Source organism: Chinchilla lanigera, unplaced genomic scaffold (assembly GCF_000276665.1).
Source record: "Chinchilla lanigera isolate Chin_1 unplaced genomic scaffold, ChiLan1.0 scaffold00001, whole genome shotgun sequence".
NCBI classification, from domain to species: Eukaryota; Metazoa; Chordata; class Mammalia; order Rodentia; family Chinchillidae; genus Chinchilla; species Chinchilla lanigera.
The window spans coordinates 60141474-60157382 of NW_004955402.1; the positions used below are offsets into that span (position 1 = coordinate 60141474).

At 44.2% G+C, this 15909-nt stretch overlaps 1 long non-coding RNA gene across 1 annotated transcript in view; it reads left to right on the top strand.

The window, feature by feature from the left end:
- Positions 1-9903, top strand: part of LOC102018451 — a 14727-nt gene extending 4824 nt beyond the window's left edge. Inside the window, exons 2-4 of the long non-coding RNA XR_259112.2 lie at positions 2874-2976; positions 7860-7923; positions 9856-9903. This is a non-coding gene — a long non-coding RNA (uncharacterized LOC102018451). The remainder of the gene's footprint in view (positions 1-2873; positions 2977-7859; positions 7924-9855) is intronic.
- Positions 9904-15909: the final 6006 nt, after the last annotated feature.

The window sequence follows — 15909 nt, forward strand, 5'->3', positions numbered from 1 at the left end:
TTTGTAAACAGGCTACCCCCACCTAAGGGGCGTGTAGCTCTCACATAATCTCCATGCCCTCCTCTTCCACAGGCTCAGGATGTATACAAAGTAAGTGTCCTGGCTTCCTGCTGAGTTACTTAGCCAAACCTCTAGACTCCCCAAGTTGACACAATGTTTCAACCATGACAAAAGGGAAAGACCAAAGGTAGCCCTCACTGCCTCTTACTTGCTCTGCTATGGACTTTTTTTCCACTCTGCCATGCTATTCAGCCTCTCAGCCAGCTGACTATGGACTGGAACCTCTACAAAATGTGAGCTGAAATAAACCTTTCCTCCTTTCACTTGTGGGTGTCAGGTATTTTGTCCCAACAACAAGAAAAGTAACTAAGACAGTACACAAGGTCGTGCCTCTGTGACACACGTAGGCACACTCAGGAGCATGCTTTCCTAATCTGCTAGGTGTTTCTTCATGCAGTGAAGTTCACATCAATTCACATAGGCATAATGTTCACATAGCACATTTATCTGGTAACATGTTAATGTCTAGAATATGTGAAGAATTGTAATAGTTTAATAAAAGTATATGTAAATGTAAATTGTAAATTAGCAAAAATAAGAATAGGCAAATCACTGAGGAGGAAAGACAAAGGAAGAGACATTCAATCTCCTCAGAAATTAGGAAAATCAAAAACACTCACAGGTTAGCAAAAATTAGGATGTCTGTTGGCAATAAGGATGATAAGGATGCAGAGTCCCAGGATGTCCCAGGCACAGCTGGAAGACTGTTTGCCGCAATCACACAGAAAATCATTAAACCCCTCAGTAACTCCACTCTTGCAATGCAGCACATTTAAATTCTCTGGGAGGTGGCACAAGAATGCTTAAAGTGCTAGTAATTATAAGGACAAAAAATTAGAAAAAGCCTAAATTTCACCAAGAGGAGAGTAGAGAGGAAAAGTATAGTGCGTTCACACAATGGACCTCTACAGAGCAACAAAAATGAATGAAATACACATATCATCAGAATATAAGGAAGCAAAAGATGCATGGAAACATACACGGCCTGATACCACTTTTGTGAAGCAAAAGTGCAAGACAGTGGCACATAGCCTTGAGCTGTGATGTCAGTAAAAGGGTAAGGAAATGCCTGAGGATGACAAACCCCATGCTTTGTGGGAGATGGCTGGAAGACAACACACATCAGCTTTTGTCATGGCTGGAGGACTCCGGAACACCAGTCCTTGGAATTGGGCTGTGCCCCTGGAACTGTGCACAGCAGCAGCTGTGGGGACCCAGGAGTCCAACAGTGACATCACAGAAGTAGGGAGAGTTGGTAGCACCAGTTCTACCATGCATTCTAATAGAATGCGGTGCATTCTAATTGTTGCATGATCTACATATTTCTAAATCCATAGTGTAGAAACTAGCAAGTATTTTGGCTTCAGAATGAAAAGATCAGGCTTAAATGTGAGAAGTGTAACTCTAAAACAGAATACAAATGGACCCGGTCCAGGGGGTTCAAGGAGAGGAAGTGAAGAGAGATTAAGTTTCAGAGAATCAAGGTCTGGCTCGGGGGAGTCAGGGGGGGAGGGGGGAAGGAGTCTGGAGGAAGGATCAATAAGAAGCCCTGAGGGCAGGAACAAGGGACATGCAGGTCTATGACACATGGACTATGGCAGTGCTGGCATGACACCTTCCCAGGGGCCAGCAATGGATGTTTGTGGGGGCCAGACCTGGGTGGTCCAAGGAGAACTGAAGGCACCCGTGAGAAGGTCTTGAGGCTGAAGACTCCTGTGAACCCAGACTGACACTGGAGGTAGGAAGTTACCGAAGAGAGTGAGACTCTGCACATGAGAGCACGAGGGCCTGGGTCAGCAGGGCAGCCAGGAAGACAAGAATCTGCACAGAGGAGGAGACATCGCCCTTCCTCTACCACTTGGGTCCAGAATGACATCACAGGTGCTGGGTCGGCTCTGTTCAGGATGAAAGCTGAAGGGGTAGGGTCTGTCCCCCTTCAGTCTGGCTGATGAGTCCCCTGCCTCCCCAGAGGGGTAGCGCAGTGGTGCCTATGAAGCAGCAGTCTGCATTTGCTCAAGAATCACTGGTACACTTTAATTTCATTACAGCCACATGTGATCAAGTAGGCAAGCAGGAGGGCCCCAAACCCTGGAAGGGCCACAGGCATCTGACCACGATCCAGGTGACTTCCTAAAGAAATGTAGGGCTTGATGTCGGACATGGAATCATAGACAGAACATTTAACTGCACAGGGACCTCAGGGAGAAGCTAATTAGTCTTTCTTGTGTTACAGTTTCAGACTTGGAAAAGTAATGTGTTTTATTTTCTAGGGTCACCACTATGGTTTATATCTATATGTCTTCCCAAAGCCTCATGCACTCACAGGTGGGACTTGTGGGAGTGACTGGATTATGGGTGTGTGACACTGGATACTGGATGTGCGATACTTGATTAGTCTACTGATGGACTGAGAGCTAGGTGTGCTGTTGGGAGGCGAAGCCAGGTAGGAGGAGGTGGGTCACTGTGACCGTGGCCTGGATATATATATCCCTTGTCTTCCCTTGAGCATTCTGCCTTGTCTCCTTCCTGCCATGCCATGAGCTGTTTCTCCTCTGCCATGCCCTCTGCCAGGCTTCCCTGCCTTGGAACCATCAGACTATGGACTGAAAATTTTACTACCTGTAAGTTAAATAAATTTTTCCTTCTTTAACTTGTGTGTGTTGAGTATTTTTGTCCCAGCAAAGAAAAAGTAGCTAAGACGGTCATCAGTTTAATACCTGTTTTCTTATATGTGGAAACCTACTGTCAGCACCTACCAGGGGTGTCCAGGGAAAAATACATTGGAGTTTTAAAGTTTTACTGTCACTCCCCAGACTGCTGGCTGTAGAACCTTCTCATTTCCTGCGATTGAACACAAGCACTGGTGAGGATGTGTGGATGGGAGCAGTCCATGGAGCAGCCTTTCCATCGCCCTGGGTAAGTGAAGCTAAGGACAGGTATAGAGGCTGGCTTAATATTAAGCCTCTCATTCTCCCAAACGAATAACACAGATGAGGGTTTCCTGCCTGCAAATACAAGGACATGTCTGTGTTTCATCTAGTCAGGAGAAAAATCATCAGATTTTGTGCCCGCACAGAATAAAAACAGCTTCCCAAGAGTGGATGCTGTCAGTCAAGGCTGGTGGTTGGCAGGCCTAGAAAACTGTTCCCAAGGACATTCCACAGAATGTTTGAATACACATGTGTGCTTCCTTATTAAGTGGAAATGTACACAACCATCATAGTTTCAAAATGATAGCTATGTCACTGAAGCTCAAAATGCATCCTGTCCTGAATGTTTCATAGAAACAGAAACTCAAAAGATGTATGCAGTGCTATTAAACAGCACACACCTACACTTTATCTCACCAAACAGGGAGGCTGGTGACAGAGTTTGGAAAAGTCTATGTAGTTGTGTCAGAAGGGACATATTTCATTGTTCCTTCCTGGGAAGATTTACTACTCTTCCTAAGAGGTGATAACTTCCTGTTGGTGATAATTTCCTGTTGATGAGTCTGTGGGGACACAGGATGCATGTGCTTGGCAATTCATTTTTGTTTTTTTCTTTTTTTTAGTTTTTTATTAGTGCATATTTGTGATATATAGTGATCACATTCAGCTTGGGGTTTGATGCCTACATATGTCTCATCATAATCATTTTAATGACCTCACACAACTTCCCACCACTGTAAATCCCTGCATGATGACAAAAAGAGAGAGCATTGTCAAACTGCTGATCCACGAAGCATGAGCTCTCTGTAAAGAGTGAGCACAGCTATGCCATGCATCTCCCATGAGCTTGAGTGAGGGTGTTGCCTACCCCTTTGGGTCTCAGTATCCTTGTGGATAAAACTGGATTAATTCCCTTTGGAGGGAAGAGGGAGAGGGAGAGGGAGAAATAGAGACAGAGACAGAGACAGAGACAGAGAGGCACAGAGAGAGAGAGAGGGAGAGAGAGAGAGAGCCCTCCAACATATCTCACATGAGTGGTCCTAGCTACCCGGAGACTGAGGGCGAGGATTGGGAGTTCAAGGCCAGCCTGGAAAGTATAATGAGGCCTGGTGTCAATGCAAAAAAAAAATGGAAATAGTATGTCATGGATTGTATCTACCTGTCCCCCCCAAAGTCCTATGTGCTCATAGGTGGGGCTTTTCAGAGGTGGTAGGATCTAGGGTGTGTGATAACCAAGTTGGTTTACTGATTGGTTTAGCATAGTCTGGGTATGAATAATGGGAAGCCCTACCCTGGGTGTGGGTGGCACCAGCCAAAAGGTAGTTAGCCTGGATAGAATATGAAGGGAAAGTCAGCTGACCATGGGCTGATACCTCCACAAATTGTGAGCTAAATAAACCTTTCCTCCTTTTACTTTGGGTGTCAGGCATTTTGTCTCAGCAATGAGAAAGTAACTAAGATAGAATTATCTCAGAAAGAAAGAAAGAATGAAAAAAAAAAAAAGAAAGAAAACAAAAGGAAGAAAGAAAAGAGAAAACAGATACTGCTACAGAAATGATCAGGCCCTCTTTAATAAATGGTGCTGGAAAAACTGGCTTTCCACATGCAGAAGATTAAAACCAAAAAGATCTAAATATTAAAACAAAAACACTAAATCTGCTGGAAGATAGAATATGTAGAACTCTTGAAGACATAGGCGTAGGCAAACATTTTATGAACAAAATGGTGACCACACAGGAATTACCACAAAGAATCAACAACTGGGATCTCATTTTTTTTTTTTTTTTTTTTTTTTTTTTGCAGTTCAGGGTGGGCTTGAACTCAGGCTGGCCTCGAACTCACAATGATCCTCCTGCCTCAGCCTCCCAAGTGCTGGGATTACAGGTGTGTGCCACCACGCCCAGCGGGATCTCGTTTTATAAAAAAGCTTTTGCAAAGCAAGAAAAATCAAGAGTGAAGAGACAAGCCACAGTGTTGAAAGAATTTTCTGCCAGTTGTTCCTCAGACAAAGGACTAATATCTAGAACATGTAAAAGACTCAAAAAAATAACCCCCAAATTTAAAGACCTGATCCAAAAATGGGCATCTGAAATAAATAGAAACTTCTCAGATGAAGAAGTAGAAACAGCAAATGAATATATGAGACATGTTCAATATTATTGGTCATTTGAGAAATGCAAATTAAAACAATGCTGAGATTCCATCTCACTCCAGAAAGAATGGTATCATCAAGAAATCAACAACAACAAAAAAAGAAAGAAAGAAAGAAAGAAAGAAAGAAAGAAAGAAAGAAAGAAAGAAAGAAATCAAACAGTAACAAATGTTGGAGAGGCTACAGGGAAAAAGGAACCCTTCTCAACTCTTGGTGGGAGTGCAGACTGGTGTAACCGCTGTAGAAATCAGTGTGGAGATTCTTAAAAAAAACTAGGACTAGAAGTTCCATTCAATGCCACTATTCCCCTTCTTGGTATCTTCTGGAAAGAATTAAAAGCATCAGACCACAGTGTTATATATGCACCCATGTTTCTACTGGCACAATTTGTAGTAGCTAAATCTTGGAAAGAGCCCAGATGCCCATCAACTGATGAAAGGATAAAGAAGATGTGGGGTTTTTTAATGCAGTTGAGTACTACTCTGCTATAAAGAAGGATAAGCTTGAGACATTTCTAGCTAAATGGATGCACCTTGAGACCATACTGTTAAGTGAAATGAATAGGACACACACGTGTAAATACTACATTGTTTCTCTGGTGTGAGAAATTGAAAGTATAAATAAGGACCAAAATGTATAACAGATATTGTGAAACAGGAAGAAAATGTTCAAATGGGAAGGGGAACTAAGGAGGGAGGAGGAGAAAAGGAAGGGAGGGAAAAGAAAAAAACATGAGAAAAGAAGGAAATAATAGAAACAAAGCTTCTGTAAATAAGGAGGGAGAGGAGTTGAAGTGAGGGGAGGTGAATGGGAAAAAAGAAAAAGATATCATGTACAGGTACCAATTCCCTATGATGAATTTTATCATTATGTATACCTAAAATGTACCAGTAAACTTAATTAATGAAGAAAAAGAAATGATCAGGCCACTTCACACTAGGGGAAAATAGGGAAATACTATACTTGTAAAACATACATCTCACAAAAAATAGGTATCTAGAGTATCTAAATAACTCTATAACTAAGTAGCCAATAGAAAATGGGCAAATATTTGCACAAGCACTACATGAAGAAAGATGATGGCATATAAGCAAATAAAAAGGTACTCAACATCACGTGTTACTAGAAAAAGGTGAATTAAAACTACATAGCACACCCACTAGAATGGCCAAAATGCAACAGGCCCAGTGTGGGTCAGGATGTGTAGCTACTGGAATTGTCATACTTCACTGGTAGAAAAGCAAAACAGTTTAATGTCTTCTTGAAAAATTAGAAATGTAACTACTATATGACCCAGCCATTCCTATGACCTAGGAATTTACCCAAGAGAAGTGCAAGCACATGGCCATGGGAAAGCTTGATGCCAATGTTCCCATCAGCTTTATCAGCCATCAAGGCTGCACTAGCCTGGCCCAGTGGGACACTTGCAATGTCTGAGAAGGAGCGTTTCTTTAGATTTCATGCACAGGGTACCTTGTTGTCCTAGTTACAATAGTTAAAGCCCAAAGAGAACACAAATGTCCATTAACATGCAGATGGATACAGAGATTGTGGCATGTGCCTATGTATCAGTCAGCTTTCCACAGCTGTAACAAAATAATCACACAAACAACTCAAAGCAGGAAGGGTTTATTTTGGCTCATGCTTTCAGCTGGCTCCACTGTTCTCTGACCTGCAGTGATGCAAAAACATCCTGGTGGAAGGGTGTGGCAGAGGAAGGCTGCTGGCCTCATGGAGCCAGGAAGCAGAGAGACAAAGAGGAAGAGGCGAAGAAGCAGACTTGGTCCCCAGATGCAAGACCACATGACACTTTCCCCTCAACAAGGCCCCACCTCCTGCTTTCATCACCTCCCAATAATGCTATCAATTCTGATCTCAGCAATGGACTAGTCCACTTGATAAGGCTGGGGCTGTCATGTCCAGTCACTTCCTGAAAAGCCCACACTTGGCAACAAAGCCTTTAGCATCAGTGTTGGGGGACATTTCAAATTCAAACCATAACAGCTTATCTATTCTACAATAAAAAGTAATGAACGATGGATTCCTGCAATGACATAGATAGATCTGAAAATAAATTCTCAGGGTGAAAAAAATCAGACAAAAAAAATAGTGTATAATCTCACTGTACAAAATGCTAGGAAATTGAATCTAATCCATAGTGACTGAAAGAAGAGTGGTTGCCAGGGAGTGGCAGGGCAGGGCAGGAGGGAAGGAGTACAAAGAACAAGAAACCATTTGTGGGTGACAGGATATGTTCATATCTTGGTCACAAAGTAGTGAAACCACAAAGGTTTCATATCTGCACATGTGTCAAAATTTAAACTGTTCCCTTAAATTTATACAATTTAATTCCATCAATTGTATCTCATGGAAATGGTTAAAAATAAAATAAGACACTATTATGCTTCTATCTAGATCTTCCCCCAAAGCCTCATGAAGTCATTGGTGGGGCTTTTGGAGGAGGCTGAATCTAGGGTGTGTGAGATTGGGATTAAGGGTGTGTGTATTAAATTAGTCCACCATTAGAATTAACATCGTTCTAGGTGTGGCTGAATGGGTTTACTGAGGAGAAGCCCCACCTTGGATGTGAGTGGCTCCACCCACATGGTTTGTAACCTGTTTGGGATAAAATTGAAAGGTAGGCTCACTGCTGGTGGTATTGCTGCTGCTGCTTGCTGCCTTCTACCTGCCTACCATGAACTGTTTCTGCTCTGCAGTGCACCCCTGCCATGCTGCCCTGCCTTGTACTTGGCCAACTAAGGACCAAAACCTCCATAAATGGTGAGCTAAATACATTTTTCCTCCTTTAATTTTGGGTGTCAGGTATTTTGTCTCAGCAACAAGAAAAGTTACTAACACAGACACAGTAAAAACTGGATGGCACAAACCTGTACCAGACAAAGTATGACATCTTAGAGACAACTGGAAAAATTTAAACATGACCTAGATGTTAAATAATGTTAGGAGTTTATTGGTAATGTTTAAGGTATAATAATGGTTGTGTGAGTACCTAAGATTATTACAACTAGGCATGGTGGCACATGCCCTAAACCTGAAATGCTGGAATAGGAAGATCACCACAAGTTTGAGATCAGACTGAGCTATGTGACGAGTTCAAGACTGGCCTGAACTATCAGTGAGATCCCGTCTCAGTAAACAACAGCTGGGCGTGGTGGCACATGCCTGTAATCCCAGCACTTGGGAGACTGAGGCAGGATAATTGTTCCAAGTTCTAGACCAGCCTGGGCTACAAAGTGAGCTCAAGGCCAGCCTGAACTACATAGTGAGACCCTGTCTCAAAAAGACAAAAGAAAAAAAAAAAAAAGCCAGTATTACTAGGAGATTCATATTGAAGTATTTAAGGTGAACATGATTTGATACCTGCAATTTATTTTAAGGAGTTTGGTAAAATGATCTATAGAAAATGAACAAATAAGCAAATACTGCAAAAATGTTAGAAACTATTAGATCTATGGGCTCATTAGACTAATTTTATAATTAGAAATTGAAAAAATATGATCAAGCATATTTGAAAAAGAACCAAATTATAAAAGACACAAAGTAAATTCAATGAATAGGTTTAACTACATACAGCAGGAGTTATAACTAATGAATTAGAAGATAATTCTTAAAAATCTCACCCAAAATCCAGAGAGAGAAAAAAAAAGAGATATGGAGAATAAAGAAAAAAAAGCCTATATACATGGATAATGCCAGGAGAGGGAGAAAGGCTAAGACCACGTTTATAAGTCACTAAGAACCATTCCTGAACAAAGGAACTCCTCAGAATGCTGAGTCTGTCAGAGCAGAAATGGAAATAAGCCCCCCTCAAGCACCCGTAATGAATCTGCGGCCCCCACGGGATAAGAGATCTGTAAGCAGCCAGTGCAGAGGACCAGCGTGAGGAGGAAGCAAGTCTGCTTACTGATTCTTCATCATCTGCAACACGAGCTAAGCGAAAAGGGCAGCACTTTCAGTGGATTGAAGTAAAAGAGTTGTCAGCCTAGAATATGACCAGAAAAAGTATGTTTTAAGAACTGAGAGCAAAGTGAAGACATTTTCAGGTAAACAAAAACTGAGTTTTATCACAAGATGGTCTCCTATAGAACTTACAAAGAACGTACATTTTGCGGGAAGAAAACGACACTGGGTAAAAATCAGGTGCAAGAGGCATGATGACAAAAAATTGCCAAGTGAGTAGGTACATCTAAATAAATTATACTGCATAAAATAATATCTTCCGGGCCAGGCATGGTGGTGCACACCTATAATTCCCACACTCTAGGAAGGTAAGTCACCATGATCACACGTTTGAGCCTAGCTTGGGCAATTTAGCAACTCAGTGAGCTCTTGGCTCAAAAGAAAAAATAAAAAGGGCCAAGGATGTAGCTCAGTGCAAATCCCCCATGTTCAATTTCCTGTACCATTAAAATAAAGTCTCCTGTCTGAGGTAGTAGAATTGTTAATAAAGTAGTAGAACTAAAATACAGAACAGCGATAGTACAGTTTATAAATTAGGAAGGAGGTAAAGAAGAACACTGGACTCTCCCGAACATCACTTTGAAGCTAGGGAGCCCTTTCAAACTAGTACAGAGAGAACTGAAGATCGCCCAAAAAAGACGTGAAGAAAAATAAACTTCTGTCATAGAACACACTGAATGCACAAAATAAGTGAATAATACAGATATTTTCACTCTCTGCTTTTAAAACCAGATCAGAGAGCAAGCACAAGAGAACAGATAGCATCGCGTTCATAACGGGGAAAGCCTGAGGTAACCCTTCAAAATGCACTCAACATTTGTTATTGGTTGATTTCTTAATGCTAGCCATTCTTACTGGGGTAAGGTGGAATCTCAATGTTGTTTTAATTTGCGTTTCTTGAATGCTGGCGAGGCTGTGGAGAAATAGGAACCCTTCTCCACTGCTGGTGGGAATGCAGACTGGTGAAACAACTGTGGAAATCAGTTTGGAGATGCCTCAGAAAACTAGGTCTAGAGGTCCCATTCAACCCACCTATGGGTTGCTATTTTCCCAGAAGATCTAAAAACATCCTATCACAGCGATATATGTGCACCTATGTTCATAGCAGCACAATTTGTAATTGCTAAATTGTGGAAGCAACACAAATGTCCATCCACCAGGGACTGGATAAGAAAATTGTGGTACTTTTATACCATGGAATAGTACTCAGCTATAAAGAAAGATAATCTCGAGGTCTTTATAGGTGAATGGTCACAACTAGAGACCATACTCATAAGTGAAATAAATCAGACCTGCATGTGCAAGCACCGCATTATCTCACTAGTGTAAAACCTGAAAGAGTTAATTTAAACTAGGAGGTATGATAGACATTGTGAAATGGTAGGAAAACACTCAAGGGTAAAGGGTAACTGGGATGTGGGAAAAGAGAAGGGAAAGAAGGAGAAATTTTGTATGTGTGTATATACAGGATAGTTAACATGGTTCTTCTGTCTTCTATTTCTATGCTGAAAGAAACTTGTCAATGAGTCCTTGATTGATCAATACTGCATGTCTCTGTTTTCATGAGAAACCACGTTGAAGACATCAATATGTAATACAACAAGCATTGTTAATTTCCTACCACTTAGTTTGTAACTCTGTAGTGTCTGTACTGTTCCTTTGCTATTTTGTAAATGGTTGTCTGTCTGTTAATGTTTTCCTCCTTTTATTTTTAAAATTAAAAAAATGCACTCAATAAATTACGATAGTCAGCGTCAAAAGCAATACAAATGTACTGTGGGAAGGACCGGGGTGCGGAAGGGTCTGTTTGTGCGGATGGAGACAGGGACCCTGGGTGAATACTAGCGTAGCACGCAGGACGCGCCGGCGGGCGGCGGGAGGCAGATAGCAGCGCGCTGGGAGGGCGGTGTCTGCAGCGGCCTGGGAGGGCGGGGTCTGCAGCTCCCCGACCTCAGGGCGGCCTAGAGCGTGATGCGGCGCACGCGTCTGCCGGGGGGGACGGCAGGGGACGCCAGAGACCCGTCCGCCGCAGCCCCGCCGCGGGCCCAGGGCGCTCTGGCTAGGGGTTGTCCGGCCCGGCGTGGGGGACAGGAATCCCCCGGGGTGCGCCCCCCGCTCCAGCCAGGGGTTGGAGCCCGAGCTGAGCCGGAGCTGAGCCCGAGCACCGCGGAATCAGCTGGGACCAGGCGGGGCAAGAGCATGAGCCAGGCCCAGTTGCGGGCGGGCCCCCCAGGGACCCCGGAGTGGGGCGCGGGTCCAGCTCGCACTAGGGCCCTCGCCGTGACTATACCCCGGCTCCGGGCCGAGACGGCGAGACCTGGTCCGTCCGGATCTCCCGAAGAAATCACTAAGTTCAGTTAGGACGGCACCCACAAGGGCTGTAATGTAATTGCCACAAATAGTAATAATGTCCGGGAGCCTACTTTGGTGAAATAAACAGCTTTTTCTTTAAGGGAAACATTTCATTTATATTTACGGCAAAAAAATGAGCCCCTGCCCCGCTTCTCTTGCTCCGAATCCGCACCATGGCCGGCGCACCCGGGCCCCTCGCGGCCGCAGCTCAGCCCGGAGGGAGCCTGAGCCGCCCCGCGGGACGGGCCGCAGACAGGCTGTGCGCACAGTGACCTGCAGAAGGCTTGTTCTTTCTCTTAAGATAAAATGCCGGCGAAGTACTTTTTAAATTCCCGGAGGGCGGAGGTGGGAGGGAGAGGGGAGATCACAAAGTGAATTAAGACGTGCGGTGTACATACACCAGTTTCCGAGGCACGCACTCAAATGCTCCGCAGCGCGTACGAATAAAATAAATAAATTCTTAGACAAGAACTACGTTAAAATATTTTTAAATGTCTTTTAAATAATACCTTTTAATAGTTGAAAAGTGTTATATAACTCATATGAATTGAGGGTACAAAGACTTTAATTGCTTCTTATATATATTTTGAACTAACTGGCTATTTCTTAATGTCTAATATGGCGCTTGAAACTCTGATATTCTAAAAGCGACGTAAATTAACGCAGATTGGCCAAAACTGTCCTGTACTAAAACACAGTGGGGCTTTTTGCAGCGTTCGCTGTCTTCCCAGGGAGCCATCATACTTAAATTGTAGGTGTAGGGAACTGTATTTGACATAAACAGCGCTTAACTTCCTGTTGTGGGAGTCCATGAAGTGAAGCCTATATTCTTGCCAGTTAAGCAAGTATCACGATCCTACGTCCCTGTTTTAACGCGGAAGTCTGATGGACGCCGGACGATCCCTAGTGGCCGCAGCCCCACCCTTCCAACAGAGCCTAGAAGCAGAAAGCGCCTGGCAGGTAACACGGGACAGGAGCAGATCCTAAAGGTTAGCGCGGGGCGTGCAAACGGGAGAAATAGGAAGAGCAGAACCTCAGAGGACAGGAGCGGAGGCTTTCTGGTGCTGAGAAGGGAGGGATGGAGGAAGAAAGGGGGCAGGCACCCCCAGACGCCTGGAGCAAGGAAATGGGGTCGGGGAGGGAAGGGTGGCGTCTGTTTTCCAGACACTCCTGCAGACATCCAAGGAGGGCGCGCCCCTGAGCCTGCACCTTGGTGTGATACAGGTGTTTAGGTTCTAAAGGTGTTTAGGTTCATTCACTAACGATGAATGAGTGCTTATTTATTAAATAAGATGTTTACTCACATGCTTTCTTGCTTTAAATTCATCAAGAGGAGATCATGAGGGGCTGGGGATTTAGCGCAGTGGCATAGCGCCTGCCTGGCAAGCGCAAGGCCGTGAGTTCAATTCCCAGTACGGAAAAAAAAAAAAAAAGAAAAAAAAAAAAGAGGAGATCATGAAGATGGATGCTTGTATACCGCACTTTTATGCACACCAAATGACACTGATGCAAAACCTGGAAACCAGCTTGAGTCCAGGGTGTGATATTGTACACCCACCCTTTATACAAACTGCTGCCCGGAAGCCGAGGTAAGCACTGTGGTCCATCGCTCTGGTCCTAACACATGGTGCGTATCCATATCAGAGTCGAGATAGACCAAAAAATATACGAGGTGTAGTTTGGGGACCATAAATTCACAATGGCTAATTTTTTTTTTCTTCTTTTGATTTTTTTTTTTTTTCCGGTACTGGGAATCAAACTCACGACCTTGCGCTTGCCAGGCAAGCGCTGTGCCGCTGAGCTAAATCCCCAGCCCCCCATACAGTGGCTGATTTTGTGTACTTCCCTAAGGGATAAACGGAGGTTTGGGAGTATCAGTATCGCCCTTTTGATTTTTCCCATTATCTGTTTAAGAGTGGGCCATCCTCCCCGACCCAGAAGACTAAACCTAAAACTCACCTCTGCCCTCTTGAGTCAACCGATAATCCCCTCCTCAAATGCCCTCATCTCATGGGCCAGCTCGCCTGCCCTCCTGGCCAGCTCACAGGTGCTTACCTGCTTAGCTAACCACCAAAGGCCGTTTCACTCCCCTGGCCTGCTAATAGCACCTGCAGGTAAGACAATAACCCAGAGTTGTGGTGCTGGTGCTGGCATACCAGGAAGAGTTGCTAGGAAACAGCTGGTTGCCAGGTGTGCATGGACACAGGCCCCTTCCACTCAAGTTAGGTTCGCAGCAAACCTGTGATGGTTGTTTTCAAGTTTATGGCAGGGGCTTTGGCAAGCCAGATAAAACACAGTGAAGAAAGTTTCTTCGTGATCAGGCTTCTCTGAGGCTTGAAGTGCAAGGAGATAATTGATACCTGAAGTGATATCATTTCCCAAGTGATACCTGAACTTTATTTGACCCATTGTATTCCTTTTGAGCAGTCACACCTGCAGAGTCATTCATTTCAGCTGTAGGGCCTCTGGCCCGGCTTGTCTTGGTGGGGACTGCCCCATTAACTACGGATGTTTAGTCTCCATCCAAGATGTGCAAGCCCACCTCCCTCCTGCTTGTGACCACCTAAAGGGTTGCAGAACTTTACTACATGTGTCCTGACAGGAAAAACTGCCCTGAGAACCTCTGACAATTATTGGAGGAAAAGCTGAGTGTATTAGAGCTCACCTGGTAAGCGGCCTCTGTACCAGCCTGGAACGGTCACCCCCCTAATCCCACGTGGCTACAGTCCCAGATTTGTTGCCTCTTTACAGACTTGTAACCTTGCTTCCTTTGTTCTTTGGCTCCAAACAGATTATCTCCTTAGGTAAGTTTATACTTTAAAAATTCAATTTAAATCCAGGTGTGGTAGCACATTCCTGAATCCCAGCACCCAGGAGGCTGAGGTGGGAGGATCACTGCAAGTTTGAGCCCAGCCTGAGCTACAAAGTGAGTTCAAGGCCAACCTGAACTACATAGCAAGACCCTGTCTCAAAAAGACAAAAAAGAAAAATTGAATTTAATTTTCAGACAGATCCCAACAGCATTAAATAATATAATTTTCTGTAGTCTGCAAACCTCAATTATTTGGTAAGCTATGACCTCAGAAATGTGCCATAATTAGCTTCCTCAGAGCACCCAAATCACCTTTGCCAGGCCTGAGCGTTCTTGATCCATACTGAGTACATCTCCACAGTCCCTTCTCGGGCGTTAACGTGATGCCCTTTGGCCAACTGTTACTTGCTTATTTCATATTCACCTTATCCATGTACCAAAAGGAGCTGCCTTGCTGCCCCAGGTTCATGAACCCTTGCGTAAAATACCAGTGAAAGAGAGGAATGGGCACCTCTACTCACCGGGGAACATGGGATTGGGATATGTTGAATGCAAAATCAAAAGGCAATCCCAGTCCTTCGGAGGAGCTTTAGACTCACACATCGGAGAGAGGGTGGTGCTGATGTAAGAGGTGGGAGCAGGAGCCATGGAGGGTGGAGGCCTGCGTGGAGGATGAGAACAAATATCCAAACTGGGACATCTGCTCAGTTAAAAGGGTCCACGTCTTATGTTCTCTCTGTGGAGGGCCCAGGCCAGGGCAGCTGACATGTGCAAGGTTTTTGGCTTCTGATGCTGCTCTGGGCTTGTCACAGATGCTTGTGCCCAGATCTGGGATATATATTGTTTTGCTTTTTTGTATTGAAAATTGTTAAAATGAACTTTTCTCAAGTTGTCTTGCATGTCATAGAACCTCAGTTACAACCTGAGGCAGGCAGAGTACCCAAAACATTGCTTGCATTCGGGAATGATAGACAGATGTTGAGTGAATAAACTAACGAATGGTCTTTGATGACTTGAGGTCAGCAGACACACTGACCTCCCACCTGAGAATGAGGGTAAGCACTTCAGGTCAGCAGAGCCACAGGAGAGAGGTTTGCCTGTGAAGGTCCTGCAGGCCGCCCTAGGGATGAAGAGTCAGACCCTTCTCCACCCACAGTAAGATCCGGGTGGCACTGTGGTCATGTTGGTGCTGATGGCTTTGGTTTTGGTCTGACAGATCCCTTTTCCCTAGCTGCCTGGTGTCCAGCACAGCACTGCAGAGAAGGCCCAGGGCTCCCCACTGTGCTCATGTTTGCAGCGGGGAACTGGCCTTGTTCGAGCCACTGACCTGCCAGCTCCCATGGTCAGTTTCCAGGTGGCTCTGCTGGGAAGAGGAAAAGGAAGGCAGATCCCCATAGGAAGTTAGCAAAGTAAGCAGACCCTTAATAAACTGGGGGCTGCTAAATTTTGAAAACCAAAAATGTTTTATTTTTTAAAGCAGAATAGATTCCATGGACTCAAACTCCTTAAAAAAGTTATTAAAATAGAATTTCACTGAGGCATTTCAGTTGGACAATAAAAAGGAAAAACAGTTTACAGCTACAACTCCCCAGCACTCATTTGCATGTATATTCTTACCAGTC